Here is a 15,774-nt window from a genome sequence, read left to right on the forward strand (position 1 = left end):
ATGAGCAGCACCTTAGCTAAGATCGCAGAGACAGAAGTGGAGATGGCTTGGACTCAACAAGGCCACAGCACACCACCTAGGGCTGCTTAAGGCTCGTCTTGCTAAGCTTCGTCGAGAACTCATTACTCCAAAGGGTGGTGGTAGTGGAGGTCCAGAAGAAGGTTTTGATGTGGCCAAGACAGGTGATGCTTGAATTGGATTTGTTGGTTTTCCATTTGTGGGGAAGTCGACACTGCTTAGTAACCTGGCAGGGGTATATTCTGAGGTGGCAGCCTATGAATTCACTACTCTGAGCACTGTGCCTGGTGTCATCAGATACAAAGGTGCCAAAATCCAGCTCCTGGATCTCCCAGGTATTATTGAAGGTGCCAAGGATGGGAAAGGTAGAGGTCGTCAATCATTGCAGTGGCCCGAACCTGTAACTTGATCCTGATTGTTCTGGATGTCCTGAAACCTTTGGGACATAAGAAGATAATTGAAAATGAGCTGGAAGTCTCTGGCATTCACTTGAACAGCAACCACCGCCCCCCAACACTGGCTTTAAGAAGAAGGACAAGGGAGGCATTCATCTCACAGCCACTTGCCCACAGAGTGAGCTGGATGCTGAAACTGTGAAGAGCATTCTGGCTGAACACAAGATTCATAATGCCGATGTGACTCTACGTAGTGATGCTACAGCTGATGACCTCATTGATGTGGTGGAAGGAAACAGAGTTTATATCCCCTGTATCTATGTTAAATAAGATTGATCAAATGTTACATTAAATAAGATTGACCAAATGTTATCTTATATTAAATAAGATTGACCAAATCTCCATTGAGGAATTGGATAGCACTATAAGGTGCCTCACGGTGTACCCATCTCTGCCCATCACCACTGGAATTTTGATGACCTATTGGAAAAGATCTGGGACTATCTGAAACTTGTGAGAATTTACACCAAACCCAAAGGCAATTACCAGGTTACACATCCTCAGTGGTGCTTCCTTACTCCAGGACCACAGTGGAGATTTCTGCATGAAGATTCACAAAAATCTTATCAAAGAATTTAAATATGCTCTGGTCTGGGGTCTCTCTGTGAAACACAATCCTCAAAAAGTGGGTAAAGACCATATGTTGGAGGACAAGGATGTCATTCAAATTGTGAAGAAGTGCAACCTTTTCCTTTTCCCATCTACGGGGCGAACCACAGCAGCCTTCCCCATGATCAAGCACCCTACCCCAGTTCCTTCTGGTTTTGGCAGTCACTGGATCAGGATCCAGGGGAGGGAGATGGAGGCACCAAAACTGGCACTTCGTTTGTCTTACCTTGCTGTCACCTTGTATGTCGAACTGCATAAAAGACCTGGTAGGCTGGTCAGCTACGTGCAAAAAAAAAAAAGAAAAAGAAAACCATTATACTTGAGCTAATTCTTATAGTAAAAAAACTTCCCAACAATCAAAAGCAAACAAAATAAAAACAAAGAAAAAGCTTCTCCTCATTGTCTCTGCCTTTCAATTTCATTCCCCTCCCAAGAGTTAATCGTTGTTAACTGTTGAGTACGCAAATTCCAAATATTTTTCTTTGTATTTATTAGGCCATAATGAAGAGCCTAATAAACCCAAGAAGCTGAAATCATACAGGACACATTCACTGAATAGAATGCAATTTAATTAGAAAGGGAGGGCAAAAAGATCTTAGAAACAGAAATATATTTATTAATAAAGCATATATCTTCAAAATATAAATATATTTGTTACTAGAAATATATCGTAGAAAAAAATTTTTTTGAGACAAGGTCTTGCTATGTTTCCAGGCTGGCCTTGAATTCCTGGCCTCAAACAATCCTCCCACCTAGGCCTCCGAGAGTATTGGGATTACAGGCATGAGCCACCATGCCTAGTCTAGAAATTTTTTTAAATACTCTTCTTAGTAACTCCTCGTTTAAAGAGCTAATCCAATCTGGAACAAACTATTATGGGTTAATTTCCAAATTAATAGCAATGACAGACATATATAAAAACCTGGGGATTCAGGCCAAGTGCTATTTAAAGAAAATGTTTAGTCAAGAAAATCTGAAGATAAATGAACTCAAGAAGCTAGTAAAATAAGAACAAAAAAAATTACAAAGAAAGCGGAAGGACGGAATTAATAACAAACTCACACACACACTCACAAAAACTTGACCAGTTAAAAATAATGAATTAGACATGCTTTTGGAAAATTTGAATTTAGCAAAAAAGATGAAAGACACAAACAGTAAGACGATAAAAAATTGTGATTTTTAATTATAAGAGAATTTATATTAAAAGTCTACTTACAAACTAAAAATCAAATGAAATAAATAATTTTCTTTCCTTTTTTTTTTTTGAGACAGAGTCTCACTCTGTCACCCAAGCAGGAGTGCAGTGGTATGATCACCATCACAGTTCACTGCAAACTCAGCCTCCCAGGCTCAAGTTTTCCTCCCACCTCAGCCTCCCAAGTAGCTAGGACCACAGGTGTGCCCCACCACACCCAGCTAATTTTTAGTATTTTTTTATAGAGATGAGTTTTCGCCACATTGCCCAGGGTGGTCTCAAACCTCTGAGCTCAAGCGATCCTCCCACCTCAGCCTTTCAAAGTGCTGGGATTTACAGGTGTAAGCCTCTGCACCCAGCCCAAAATAAATAATTTTCTAGGGAAATATATAGTTCCAAAATTGATTCAAGAAGAGTGGGAAACTTGACTATATCAATACCATTAAAGAAATTAAGGAAGTAGGAAACAAACAAACAAAACCAGAGGTATCACATTTCCTGATTTCAAAATTTGTTAGAAAGCTACAGTAATCCAAACAGTGTGGCACTGGCATAAAGACAGACATACAGACCGAAGGAAGAGAATAGACAGACCAGGGAGAAACCCTCGCATATATGGTCAAGTGATCTTCCACAAGGGTGCCAAGACCGTCCAATGAGGAAACAACAGTCGTTGCAACAAGTGATGCAAAAGTTGGTCCCTTACCTTACATCATATACAAAACTAACTAAAAATGGATGAAGATCTAAATGTAAGATGGAAAACTGTGAAACCCTATAAGAAAATGTAGGGGGAAAGCTTCATGATGTTGGATTTGGCAGTGATTTTTGGCTATGACAGCAAAAACACATGCAAAAGCAAAATTAAATAAATGAGACTACATCAAACTTTAAAATGTCTGTGCACCAAGGGAAACAATCAACAAAATGGAAAGGCAATCTACAGACTGGGAGAAAATATTTGCAAATATGTAAATAATAAAGGGTCAATATTCAGAATACATAGACACCTACAACTCAACAACAACAAAAAATAACGTGATTTTAAAATGGACAAAGGACTTAAATAGACATTTCTCCAAAGATGATATATAAATGGCCAAGAAGAATGTGAAAAGATGCTCAACATCATCATTCATCATCATGGAAATGCAAGTCAAAACCGCAATGAGAGATCATTTCACACCCATTGAGACAGCTACTAAAAGAAAAAAAAAAGAACAAGGAAATAACAAGTGTTGGTGAAGCCTCTGTGGAAAAAACAGTATGGTGCGTCTTTGAAAAATTAAAAATAGAATTACCATGTGATTCAGCAATCCCACTTCTTGAAATACATCCAAAGGAATTGAAAGCAGGCTCATATTAAAACAGTCAATAGCTAGTGGTGTGTGTTTATATACAATGAAATTTTTATCAGCCTTGAAAAGAAAGGGTACATGCCACAGCATGGAGGAAAGTTGAGGACACTGCACTAAATGAAATAAGCCAGCCACAAAAAGACAAATACTGTATTTCCCCAAATGAGTTGAAAACTTTGTCCATAAAAAAAACTGCGTATGAATGTTTATGTCAGCTTTATTCATCATTGCTAAACATTCAGAACAAACCAAGATATCCTTCAGAAATAGATGAACTGGTACATCCATACAACACAATATTGTTCAGCAAGAAAAAGGAATGTGCTATCAAGCCATGAAAAGACCTGGAGGAACCCTAACTCCACATTGCTAGGTGAAAGAAGCCAATCTGAAAAGGCTGCATACTGTGTGTTTGCAGCAATTCGACACTCTGGAAAAGGCAAAACTATAAAGACAGTAAAAAGATCAGTGGTCGCAAGGGGTTGGGAGGAGGGAGGAATGAGTAGGAGGACACAAGGAATGTTTTGGGCCGTGAAAAGACTCTGTAGGCTACTGTAATGGTGGAGACATGTCATTATGCATTTGTCAAAACCCACAGAGTGTACACCATCAAGAGTGTAGTCTGATGTGAACGAGGGACCTTAGCGAATGACAGCATGTCAGTACTGGTTTGTCAGTTGTAACAGATGTATCACACCAATGCAACAGGTTAACCATAGGAGAAACCGTGTGTGGCAGGGTGCGGAGAGGTCAGTGAGAACTCCCTGTACTTATGACTCAATTTTTCTGTAAACCTAAAATTGCTCTTTAAAAAAAGGTCTATTAATTTAGGAAGGAAGGAAGAAGTAAGGAAGGAAGGGAGGAAGGGAGGGAGGGAGGGAAGAAGGGTGGGAAGGAAGGAAGGGAAGGAAGGAAGGAGGGTGGGAAGGAAGGAGAGTGGGAAGGAAGGGAGGGAGGGAGGAAAGAGGGAAAGAAGAAAGGAAGAAAGGAAGAGGGGGCTTCTCCTTACACAGGGCCTGGCTCCTGGTGGGCTCTTGCCAGGTGTGAATTCCCACCCAGCCTCCATCCCAGGGCACTGGTCCTTTCTCCCCTCCAGCCTATGGCTCACTTCCTCAGGTGTGTAATCAGGCTCTCGCTTGCCCCGGGCAACATTCCCACTCCTTAGCTTGGCAGTTAAGGCCTTCACTGGTTGCCCCAGCTTCCTGTCATCCCCACCCACTGCCACTCCCTTCAGCCGCTGCCCTGAGCATTTAGGGAACACCATTACTCAGCGGTGCGTAGATGGCCCTGGCCCTTTCAGGGCCTCAGCTGGCCAAGTCCTCCTCTAGCTTGAGCAGCCCTGCCCACTTGCTCCCCTGCCTGACAAACTGCTACTCAGCAGGCAGGTTTCTGCCTGGACGTCAACTCCTCCAGGAAGCCTTCCCTGAACTCCTCCCTGCAACCCAGGACTGGGGCCCCTGGCTCTTGAACCATCTCGTCATAGGACTCAAAGATTGCAGTTGCCCCAGGGCAGGGCCCTGCCTTGGACAGCATGCACCCCCAGGCCCTGGCTGGGAGTGGGCGCTCACTGCAATTTAAGAGCATCCAAAGGACCATGGAGACACAGCGTTTGGGGAGAGCAACATAGCAGTGGTTTCAGAATCTCCTCCAAGGCAGCCAGGCCACTTCTGTCCTAAGAAAGGTTTGTCAGCTGTGGGACGATGTCCACGTGAGGATATTCAACAGTATTGTTTGTGACAGCAAAGCCTTTAAAAATGGCACCCATCAGAAGGGGAATGGTTAAATAAATCAAGATATAGCCAAACCAGAGAATCCCAAGCAGCCACTAACAAGATTGAGTCTTATCTGTAGATACTGACATTTCTTTTTTTTCCTTTTTTTTTTCTTTTTTTGAGATGGAGTCTCGCTCCATTGCCTAGGCTGGAGTGCAGTGGCATGATCTCAGCTCACTGCAACCTCCGCTTCCTAGGTTCAAGCTATTCTCCTGCCTCAGCCTTCTGAGTAGCTGGGATGACAGGCGTGTGCCACCACACCCAGCTAATTTTTTTTTCATTTTTTTTTTTTTGCGACAGGGTCTCTCTGTGTCACCCAGGCTGGAGTGCAGTGGTGCCATCTCAGCTCACTGCAACCTCCGCCTCCCGGGTTCAAGTGATTCTCATGCCTCAGCCTCCCAAGTAGCTGGGATTTCAGGTGCCCGCCAAGATGCCTGGCTATTTTTGTATTTTTAGTAGAGACAAGGTTTCACCATGCTGGTCAGGCTGGTCTTGAACTCCTGACCTCAAGTGATCCACCCACCTCGGCCTCCCAAAGTGCTGGGATTACAGGCATGAGCCACCGCACCCAGCCTCCATTGTGTTTTTGTTTTGATTTTTGTTTTCAGGAGATGGGCGCTCCTAGAGCATGGGTTTATGCTGATGGGAAAGTCATCATTTCCACACCACGGAACACTACTCAGCAATGAAAAGGAACACACTCCTGATGCACACAGCTTGGATGGAGCTCAGATGCAGTCTCCTAAATGAAAGAAGCTAGACTCAAAAGGCTTCCTACTATACAATTCCACTCATAGGACATCTGGAAAAGGCAACACTTACAGAAAACCGATGAGTGGCTGCCAGGAGCCAGGGGTGGGGAAGGGGTTGACTACAAAGGGTGCAGGGAAGTTTTGGGGATGAGTAAACTGTTCTAGATCCTAACTGTAGTGGTGGTTATACAATTGCATGCATTTGAAAAAAGACTGTATAACAATAAGGGCAAATTTTACTGTGTGTAAAATATACCTTAGTTTTTTTTTTTTTTAAGAAAGGAAAAAATTACATTTTCTTTTTAACATTACATGACCCCTTTTTTCCACTCATTTTGACTGTAACATAAATTTGAATTATTAAAATATTTCAGACTGGGCGCAGTGGCTCACACCTGTAATCCCAGCACTTTGGGAGGCCGAGGCGAGCGAATTGCCTGAGGTCAGGAGGTCAAGACCAGCTTGGCCAACATGGGGAAACCCCATCTCTACTAAAACACAAAAATTAGCCAGCCATGGTGGCGGATGCCTGTAATTCCAGCTACTCGGGAGGCTGAGGCAGGAGAATCGCCTGAACCCAGGAGGTGGAGGTTGCAGTAAGCCGAGATTGCACCGCTGCACTCCAGCCTGGGCAACAACAGCAAAACTCTGACAAAAAAAAAAGAAAGAAGGAGAGAGAGAGAGGGAGGGAGGCTTAGAGAGGTTGTATGACTTGTCCAGGGTGGCAGGGCCAGAGTTCAAATCCAGACGGTTTGATGTTAGAGTGAACACATTCAACCGCCGTGCTAGGGCTCTGGAACTCAGATCCCTGCAGGGCCCAGCAGGTAGTGGACCAGCTTGAAAGACACACTCTGTGACTGTGGCTTCCGCTGGTCTTTGCTTTGACTGGATGTGGGTCCAGCATATTAGCTCTTCCAATTCAGCTAGAAAAGTCGGAATTATTATTATTTTTTTTTTTTTGAGACAGAGTTTCGCTCTTGTCGCCCAGGCTGGAGTGCAGTGGTGCGATCTCGGCTCACTGCAACCTCTGCCTCCCGGGTTCAGGTGGTTCTCCTGCCTCAGCCTCTCGGGTAGCTGGGATTACAAGCTCCTGCCACCACACCCGGCTAATTTTTGTATTTTTAGTAGGGACGGGGTTTCACCATGTTGGCTAGGCTGGTGTCAAACTTTTGACCTTAGGCAATCCACCTGCCTCGACCTCCCAAAGTGCTGGGATTACAGGTGTGAGCCACCACACCTGGCCGAAAAGTCGGAAATCTTGATTCTTACATGCAATTCTCCGATGGAAATCTCCTTTTTAAAATAGTGTAGGCTGGGTGCCAGCACTTTAGGAGGCCAAGGCAGGCAGATCACCTGAGGTTAGGAGTTCAAGACCAGCCTGGCCAACATGGTAAAACCCCATCTCTACAAAAATACAAAAATTAGCTGGGTGTGATGGCGGGTACCTGTAGTCCCAGCTACTCGGAAGGCTGAGGCGGGAGAATCACTTGAACCCAGGAGGCAGAGGTTGCAGTGAGCCGAGATTCTGCCACTGCACTCCAGCCTGGGTGACAGAGCGAGACTCAATCTCAAAAAAAAAAAAAAAAAAAAAAAAATTGCATAAGGGGAAAACAAAAACAAAAAAAAGAAAACAAAATAAAATAGTTTAAAGGCAAAACACTTCTACAGGCCAAATGCAGCCCTAGGGACTGTCCCTTTGCAACCTCTGTCCCATTCCTAGGGAATGCAAAGTCACTTTCTCACCTGTTGAGTGAACTCAGTTACTCATCTGTTACGTGAATTTGCATATGCATCCTGGGGCTGGAGGTGAGGCACACCTGTGTGCGTGAAGGTGCGTGCACATGTGCTACACACAGGTATGAGCGCTGACATAACACTATGACTTATACATCCTGGCTGCGGTGAGCTCAGGAATCTCTTCAGAGCCCAGCCCAGATTCTCCCCTGCGGGCTTTAGAATCTCCAACTTCTCTATGATTTCTAGGGTCCTACCTTGTGCCAGGTAAAGTGCTAAGTGTTTTATATGTATTATGTCAGAATGCTTAGGAACTTGCCTAAAATGAGTCTATCTGCCTCTCCCAGTGAATCCCACTGTGGGTATCCACGGCATCACTAGCATGCAGGGGGCACTTACACGTGTGTGCCAGGACCTATGGAGGGCTTAGCTCATTCAATGCTTTTGACTCTTTGAGGTAGGTACTAGTATTTCTCCAATTCACAGAGGAACAAATTAAAGAGCAAAGAGGTTACTGCTTGCCTGAAGTCACACAGCTAAAGTAGCTCAAAGAATGTGTAGAAGAACCGGCTGGGCAACATGGCAAAACCCCATCTCTACAAAAAATACACAAATTAGCCAGGCATGGTGGTATGTGCCTGTGGAGGCTGGGTGGGGAAGATCACCTGAGCCCAGGAGGCAGAGGTTGCAGTGAGCTGCGATTATGTACGTCACTGCACTACCCCAGCATGGGTGACAGAGTGAGACCTTGTCTCAAAAAAAATCAAAACAACAACTCCTCCCAGCTCCCCCCCGCCCCTCCCCTCACAAACAGCATATTGCATACAGCAATTAGCAGGGCTTTGTAGAGTCTGTCCCTGGGCAGCCAAGGCAGGTGGATGACCTGAGCTCAGGAGTCCAAGAGCAGCCTGGCCAACATGGTGAAACCCCATCTCTACTAAAAATACAAAAATTATCCATGTGTCGTGGCAGGCACCTGTAATACCAGCTACCCAGGAGGCTGAGGCAGGAGAATCGCTTGAACCTGGGCAGTGGAGGTTGCAGTGAGCTGAGATTGTGCCACTGCACTCCAGTCTGGGCGACAGAGCAAGACTCTGTCTCAAAAAAAAAAAACAAAAAACAAAAGTCTGTGCCTAGCAAAGCAGGTGAGGTGGGACAGGGGGAGCTACTTCCCTGCTCCAGCCCCAAGAGCACCAGCACGGGCTCCCCTTCCCCACAGGGGCTGAGTCACAGAGAGCCTGGTGCTGCTCAGACTCCAGATCCTTGATGATGCCCTGCAGGGCAGGGGCTAGTGTGAGCCAGTGGCGAGTGGCCTCACTCCAGGAAATGGCTCAGGGTGATGGGGCCTAGCTGCACCTGGGAGGGTGTGGCTGGTGTTGGCACTCCTCCCTGCTGGGGAGCTTCCTGTCCAAGCTTCCAACAAAGGCAACAAAGGCTCGTCCTTGAGGCAGCCTAGAACTGAGTCATGAGCCCCGGGGTGATCTACCACAGGGCTTCAGCACCCAGTGCTGCCCCAGCCTAGGCAGCCACTTTACACACTGATTCGGCCCCTCTGACGCTAGCTGTTTACGTAAACCAGGTGGAAATGTACCCTCACCAAGGATTTTCCACATTGCACTGTTCCTCTCCTTCATCCTTCTCCAAGCCTCATCGCATCCCGCCTCCTCCATATTATTCAATCCTGGCTCCCCACATTGTACCTTCACGGCCCCTGCATAGGGTATCCCAGCCCACAGTCTCCCTCCCTGCAGCCTGCCCTTCGCACAGTGGCCAGAGGATCTTTTCAAAATGCAAACCATGGCTCCTCCAGCCTAGGCACGGCCCGTTACTGGCACACGCTGCTCAGGCTCTCTCCCTCTGATCCAGTCCTCGCCAGAGGTCCTGTGCCCCGGCCAGTCCAGCCCACCTCAGACTCCTTCCAGTTCCTGAACATCCTGAAGCTCTGTCTTGCTTCTTTGCCGGGTTTCCTGTTTGGAATGTCCTTTCCCTGCTCTATCTGCCTGCGGTAGGCTGAATAATTACCCTTAAAAGATATCTATATCCCAGCCCCTGGAGCCTGTGAATGTTAACTTATAGAACAACAACCAATACAAGGTGGTGGTGGTGGGTCTTTGCAGATGTGCAGATGTGATTAAGAATTTTGAGATGGGGGCGATTATTGGGAATTATTCCAGTGGGCCCTGCATGCAGTCCTGTATTCTTACAAGAGACAGCCAGAGGGAGATTTCACTATACACAGAGAAGAAGGCAATGTGAAGATGGAGCAGAGAGAGCTTTGAAGCTGCCAGCTTTGATGACTGGAGTGATGGGACCACAAGCCAACGAATACCAGCAGCCACCAGAGGCTGAAAGGGGCAAGAGATGGATTCTCCCTAGAGCTTCGGGAGGGAGCACCAACCTGCCCACACCTTGATTTCAGCCCAGTGAAACTGATTTTGGACTTCTGACTTCCAGAACCGTAAAAGAATGAGTGTTTATTTATTTATTTATTTATTTATTTATTTATTTATTTAGAGATAGGGTCTTGCTTTGTTGCCCAGGCTGGAGTGCAGTGGCATGATCTTGGCTCACTGTGGCCTTAACCTCCCAGGCTCAAGCAATCCTTTCACCTTAGCCTCCCAAGTAGCTGGGACTACAGGCGCGTGCCACCACACCCAGCTAATTTTTTTGTTTTTGTTTTTTTTTTTTTTTGCAGAGATGAGGGCTCACTATATTGCCCAGGCTGGTCTCAAACTCCTGAGCTCAAGAAATCCACCCACCTTGGCATCCCAAAATGCTGGGATTACAGGTATGAGCCACCTCACCCAGCCTAAGTGGGTGCTATTTTAAGCCACCAAATTTGTAGAAATTTATTACAGCAGCCACAGGAATCGAATCCACTGCCCAAATCCTGTTTCTTGATCCAAGGACAGGTTCTAATGGCTTCCCACCCACCCTCAACCTTCCTCATCATTGAAACCTTTGGGAACTTTATCCCTGCGTCCGGAATCCATCATTTCCTTACTGCTGCTGATGAACAGGTTAGTATTGCACGCACTTCTTTGTTTTATAATGATTGTTTAGTTCAGTTTTTCCCCAAAGACTGAACTCACAGCAAATGAAAACCTTATGTTTTCACTTTGGTATCTCCGGCACTCAGCCCTGGGCCTGGCTCCCAGTAGGGTCTCTGCAGCATAGCACTGCCGCATTGCACAGCTCCACAGGCACCATTCACACCCGATGCTATGGACTGTGAATCTCTAGAGCACGATTCCACAGGACCCACCCTCCCTCCCTTCCTTCCCTCTCTTTTTCTCTTTGTCTTTTTTCCTTCCCTCCTTCTTCCTTTCTTTTTTCTTTCTCTTTCTTTCTTTTTCTTTCTTTCTCTCTCTATCCCTCCCTCCCTTCTCTTTTTTCTTTCTTTCCTTTCTTTTTCTCTCTCTCTCCCTCCCTTCTCTTCTTTTTCTTTCTCTGTCTCCCTCTTCCTTCTTTCTTTTTTCTTTCTTTCCTTCCTTTTCTTTTCTTTCTTTCTCTTCCTTTTTCCTTCTGTTTTCCTTCCTTTCTTCCTTCCTCATTTCCTTCCTTCCTTCCCTCGTTCTCTCTTTCCTTCCCTTCCTTCCTTCCTTTCTTCTTTCTTTCTCTCTCTGTCTCTTTCTCTCTTTCTCTCGAGTGCAGTAGCACAATCTCGGCTAACTGCAACCTCTGTCTCCCAGGTTCAAGGGATTCTTGTGCCTCAGCCTCCCGAGTAGCTGGGATTATGGACATGTGCCACCACACCAGGCTAATTATTGTATTTTTAGTAGAGATGGGGTTTCACCATGTTAGCCAGGCTGGTCTCGAACTCCTGGCCTCAAGTGATCCATCCACTTTGGCTTCCCAAAGTGCTGGGATTATATGCATGAGCCACTTCACCCAGCCAGGATACCATTTTCATGGAAGACACTGAATCATGCTTCCTGGAACTGGGTAATGCTCCATCTCTAGACATATTTATCAAATAAATGAACTATACTCCACTCTCCGCCTCCAAAACAAAAAAGTTATTCCCATAGACAAAGGGTTCCTAGGCCTCCCTAGGATGATGGGCACCATGAGGTGATAAAGGTGGTACCTTGCGGGGATCGCTTTGGGGAAGTAGATACTCTGATTTGGATGTGTAAATTCCAATGATATCTACAAAAGGTGTATTATTCTCTCTCTTTCCTGCTACTAAATATTAGAGGCAACTTAGAAGGCAAGGGAAATTATAAGTTAGAAAGGGACAGTCAGCACAGGGGCAAGGCAGGTTTGAGGTTGAGAGCAGAGAAGCAGGACATAAAGTCCAATCCACTCGCTGCACACTGAATCCCCAGATGATTTGGAGCTGCCAAAGCACGAAAGTGCAGACACACTTGGTTACATATTTCTCAATATCTAAGAATGAACATATGGCCGGGCACGGTGGCTCACGCCTGTAATCCCAGCACTTTTGGAGGCCGAGGTGGGTGGATCTCCTGAGGTCAGGAGTTCGGGACCAGCCTGGCCAACATGGTGAAACCCATCTCTACTAAAAATACAGAAGTTAGCCAGGCGTGGTGGCGGGTGCCTGTAATCCCAGCTACTTGAGAGGCTGAGGCAGGAGAGTCACTTGAAGCCAGGAGGCGGAGGTTGCAGTGAGCCGAGATCATGCCATTGCTCTCCAGCCTGGGGGACACAGCGAGAGTCCGTCTCAAAAAAAAAAAAAAAAAAAAAAAAGGATGAACATATTCGTTCCTTAGAAGAAACCAAAACTTTCCACTGCTTCTAGGTCTTCATGTCTCACAACAGACCCAAGGACAGCTCCGAAGCAGTGGTGGGTGAGGGGCTTCCTCTGGAGTCCCCCGATGGCACTCAGGGCCATGCCCCTGCACTGGGACCCAGTGAGAGCCAATCCTATGGTGCATTAGAGGAGACATACGCCGGTGTGGCCTTCAGACAGTTCTCTGAAAGACCTCTCCAACATGGCTCCTTCTAGCCTACACCTCTTTTTTGGGCAGGAATTGTCCCCAAACGTAACATACAGTCTGGGGCTGGGAAACTGGCTGGGCTGCCTCCTAGAGGCTCTTTGTAGCAGCATCTTCAAAGCCATTCCTCTCACCCTCCTCCTCAGGCACCTCTTCTTCCTTTTTCCAGTTGTCCTCCCCATACTCTTCTGAGATGATTCACTTAGTCATATACAGAAGAATGAATTCATCAGTGTATTTTTAGGATTAGAATTGCTGGCAAGTGAGAGAAAATTCAGAGAAACAGTGTCCTAAACAAACAAAAAGAGACATTTCCCCATCATGTATAAGTCTGCGTGGGCAGTCCAGAGATGACGCTATACTCCATGGGGCAGGGACCCATGCTTCCTTTAACTTGTTCCTCTGCTGTGGATGGCCTCTGTTCCCATGTTCACTTCATGGTCCAAGAAGGCTGCTTCAGAGGCAGCCATCAGATCTGTATTCCGGCCAGGAGAAAAGAGAAAAGGGAAGGAGAGCATGCTTGACACCTTTCTGAAAGTGCATGTACCACTTCTGCTCATGTGCCACTGGCAAAACCCTAATCGTGGCTACGTGTGGCTGTAAGAGAGGCAGGGAAAGGTCATCTTTATTTTAAATAGCCATAAGCCCAACTGAAATTTAAGGAATCTCTTACTGAGAAAGAGGAAAACAGATGTGATAAGTAAACAGAAGCGTCTGCCCAACCAGTCGGCAACTAAAGGCTTCAGCAAAACATTTCCTAATGGGAGGGATGGTCAAAATCAAACAGCAATAAGATATAATTTTACTTGCATCAGCTGGCAAAATATAAAAGGCCCAACACCAAGTCATAGGAGGATGTAGAAAAATGGAAATGCTCATAACTGCTGTTGGGAGTGTAAATTACTACAAGCCCTTTGGAAAGCAATTTGCTTAGAGCAATTGCTTACAACAATTCCTGAGAAAGTTGAAGATGTTTATACCTATAATCCAGAGCTCTACTTCTAGAGAAAGCCTCACACATGCACTCAAGAAGACAAGTATAAAGGCCAGGCGCGGTGGCTCACGCCTGTAATCCCAGCGCTTTGGGAGGCCGAGAAGGGGGTATCACCTGAGATTGGGAGTTCAAGACCAGCCTGACCAATATGGTGAAACCTCGTCTCTACTAAAAATACAAAATAAATAAATAAATGAAAAATTAGCCAGCCTGTGGTGGTGTGCGACTGTAATCCCAGCTATTTAGGAGGCTGAGGCGGGAGAATTGCTTGAACCCGAGAGGTCGAGGCGATTCTCCCTGCCTCAGCCTCCCGAGTAGCTGGGATTAGAGGCACCTGCCACCATATCCGGCTAATTTTTGTATTTTTAGTAGAGATGGGGATTCACCGTGTTAGCCAGGCTGGTCGAGAACTCCTGACCTCAGGTGATCTGCCCGCCTCGGCCTCCCAAAGTGCTGGGGTTACAGGCGTGAGCCATCGCGCTTGGCCGTGAGTGACTTTTAAAAAATGAAAAGACTCCATCAAATCCTCCCTGACCCCAGTTTCCTCTGTTTTGAGCAGTAGAGAAAGGTAAGATTCCAAAATTCCTATTTTTCCACCATACTGGGTTGAAGGGATCTGTGGAGCCACCTCTGGTAGAGGTAGAACCTTCGAAAAGGGCATTTTTAATCCATAGGGACTCCTCGAGCTCGGCTGGACCTCCGTGGTGCCGTGCTGTGAGACCATCCATCACTCAGGCACTCAGCGAGCCCACATCGGCCCCCAAGAACCCTGATGAAGGTCTTCCTGCCCCCTAGACAGACTTGGGGAGACGGAGACCCCAAAAGCGAGAGCTCTTTGAGGTCAAACAGGTGCTCAGGAGCAGGGGTACAAGCGAGCCATCATCTTTTAGTGCTGTGAGGAGGAGTGGGGGGATGAGATGGGGACGCAGGAGGCTGCTCGGCTCCAGAGCCTGCTCCACGGTGGAAGGTGGAGGAGAGTCCAGGGTCCCACGGTCAGTCCCTGCGTGGCCCAGGAAGGTTTAATTCTTTTAAAGAGGAACACTGGACACTTCCCGATATTTTCTTGGTCCCCAGCTCAGGCCGACCCAAGTTCTTGCCTTCCGCCTAGGGAAGACAGGGGAGGACGACGCCATCTTTGGTCTCAGGGCGCAGGTGCGAAGGTCGTTTGGCACCATCTCTCCTGCCTGCCAGATGTGGGCAGGGCCCGTCCGGTTCTTCCCCTTTGCTCTCTCGGCCGTTTCCCCTACACCCGCAGGCCTTCCACAGCTTTTTGGACTGAGGCCCAGGGCCTCGCAGGGGATCTCGAAGGCGCAGCAACTGCACGGTGCTCCTCAGATCCGCGTGCCCGAGGTCACCGGGGAACAAAGAAGTTACTTATTTTTCCTTTTAGCTCAGATGAAGAGAGAGGGCGTTGTCTTCCACAGAAAGACGCTGCGAACTCCGCCCCCGTCCCCCTTTTTCTTGCAGCCCTTCCGTGCGGGTGCAGCTGTTTAAACTAAGGCCCCAAGTCTCCAGCACTTTGTGGAGTGCTGGAAGAACGCGAGCGTACGGGAGAATCTGGGCCGGCGGGGCGCAGCGAGCCACATCGCAGCTGGAGGAGAGCCGGGGTGTGTCTGTGTGTGTTTGCCCGTCGGTTGAAGGCCCCATCGCCCCCGGGTCCCCGCCCTGCCCCAGAAAGCGTTCCCCAAGAGAGCTAGGAGTCCTGCGCACCTGGAGCGCGTTCCGCGTCCACGCCCAGAGGGCGCTGCACACTCGCGCCCGAGGACTGCCTGCCCCCCTTCAGCCCCTCTCCCGGGCTGCGCCTCCGCACCCCGGGCCCGGGCAGAAGGGGGTGCGCCTCGGCCCCACCACCCAGGGAGCAGCCGAGCTGAAAGGCCGGGAACCGCGGCTTGCGGGGACCACAGCTCCCGAAAGCGACGTTCG

General features: G+C 47.3%; 1 pseudogene; it reads left to right on the forward strand.

Moving 5' to 3' along the window:
- LOC100969349 (developmentally-regulated GTP-binding protein 1-like) lies at window positions 1–1,663 on the forward strand (annotated as a pseudogene).
- The last annotated feature ends 14,111 nt before the right edge of the window (window positions 1,664–15,774 follow it).

The sequence above is a fragment of the Pan paniscus genome, chromosome 12 (genome assembly GCF_029289425.2).
Source record: "Pan paniscus chromosome 12, NHGRI_mPanPan1-v2.0_pri, whole genome shotgun sequence".
Lineage (NCBI taxonomy): Eukaryota > Metazoa > Chordata > Mammalia > Primates > Hominidae > Pan > Pan paniscus.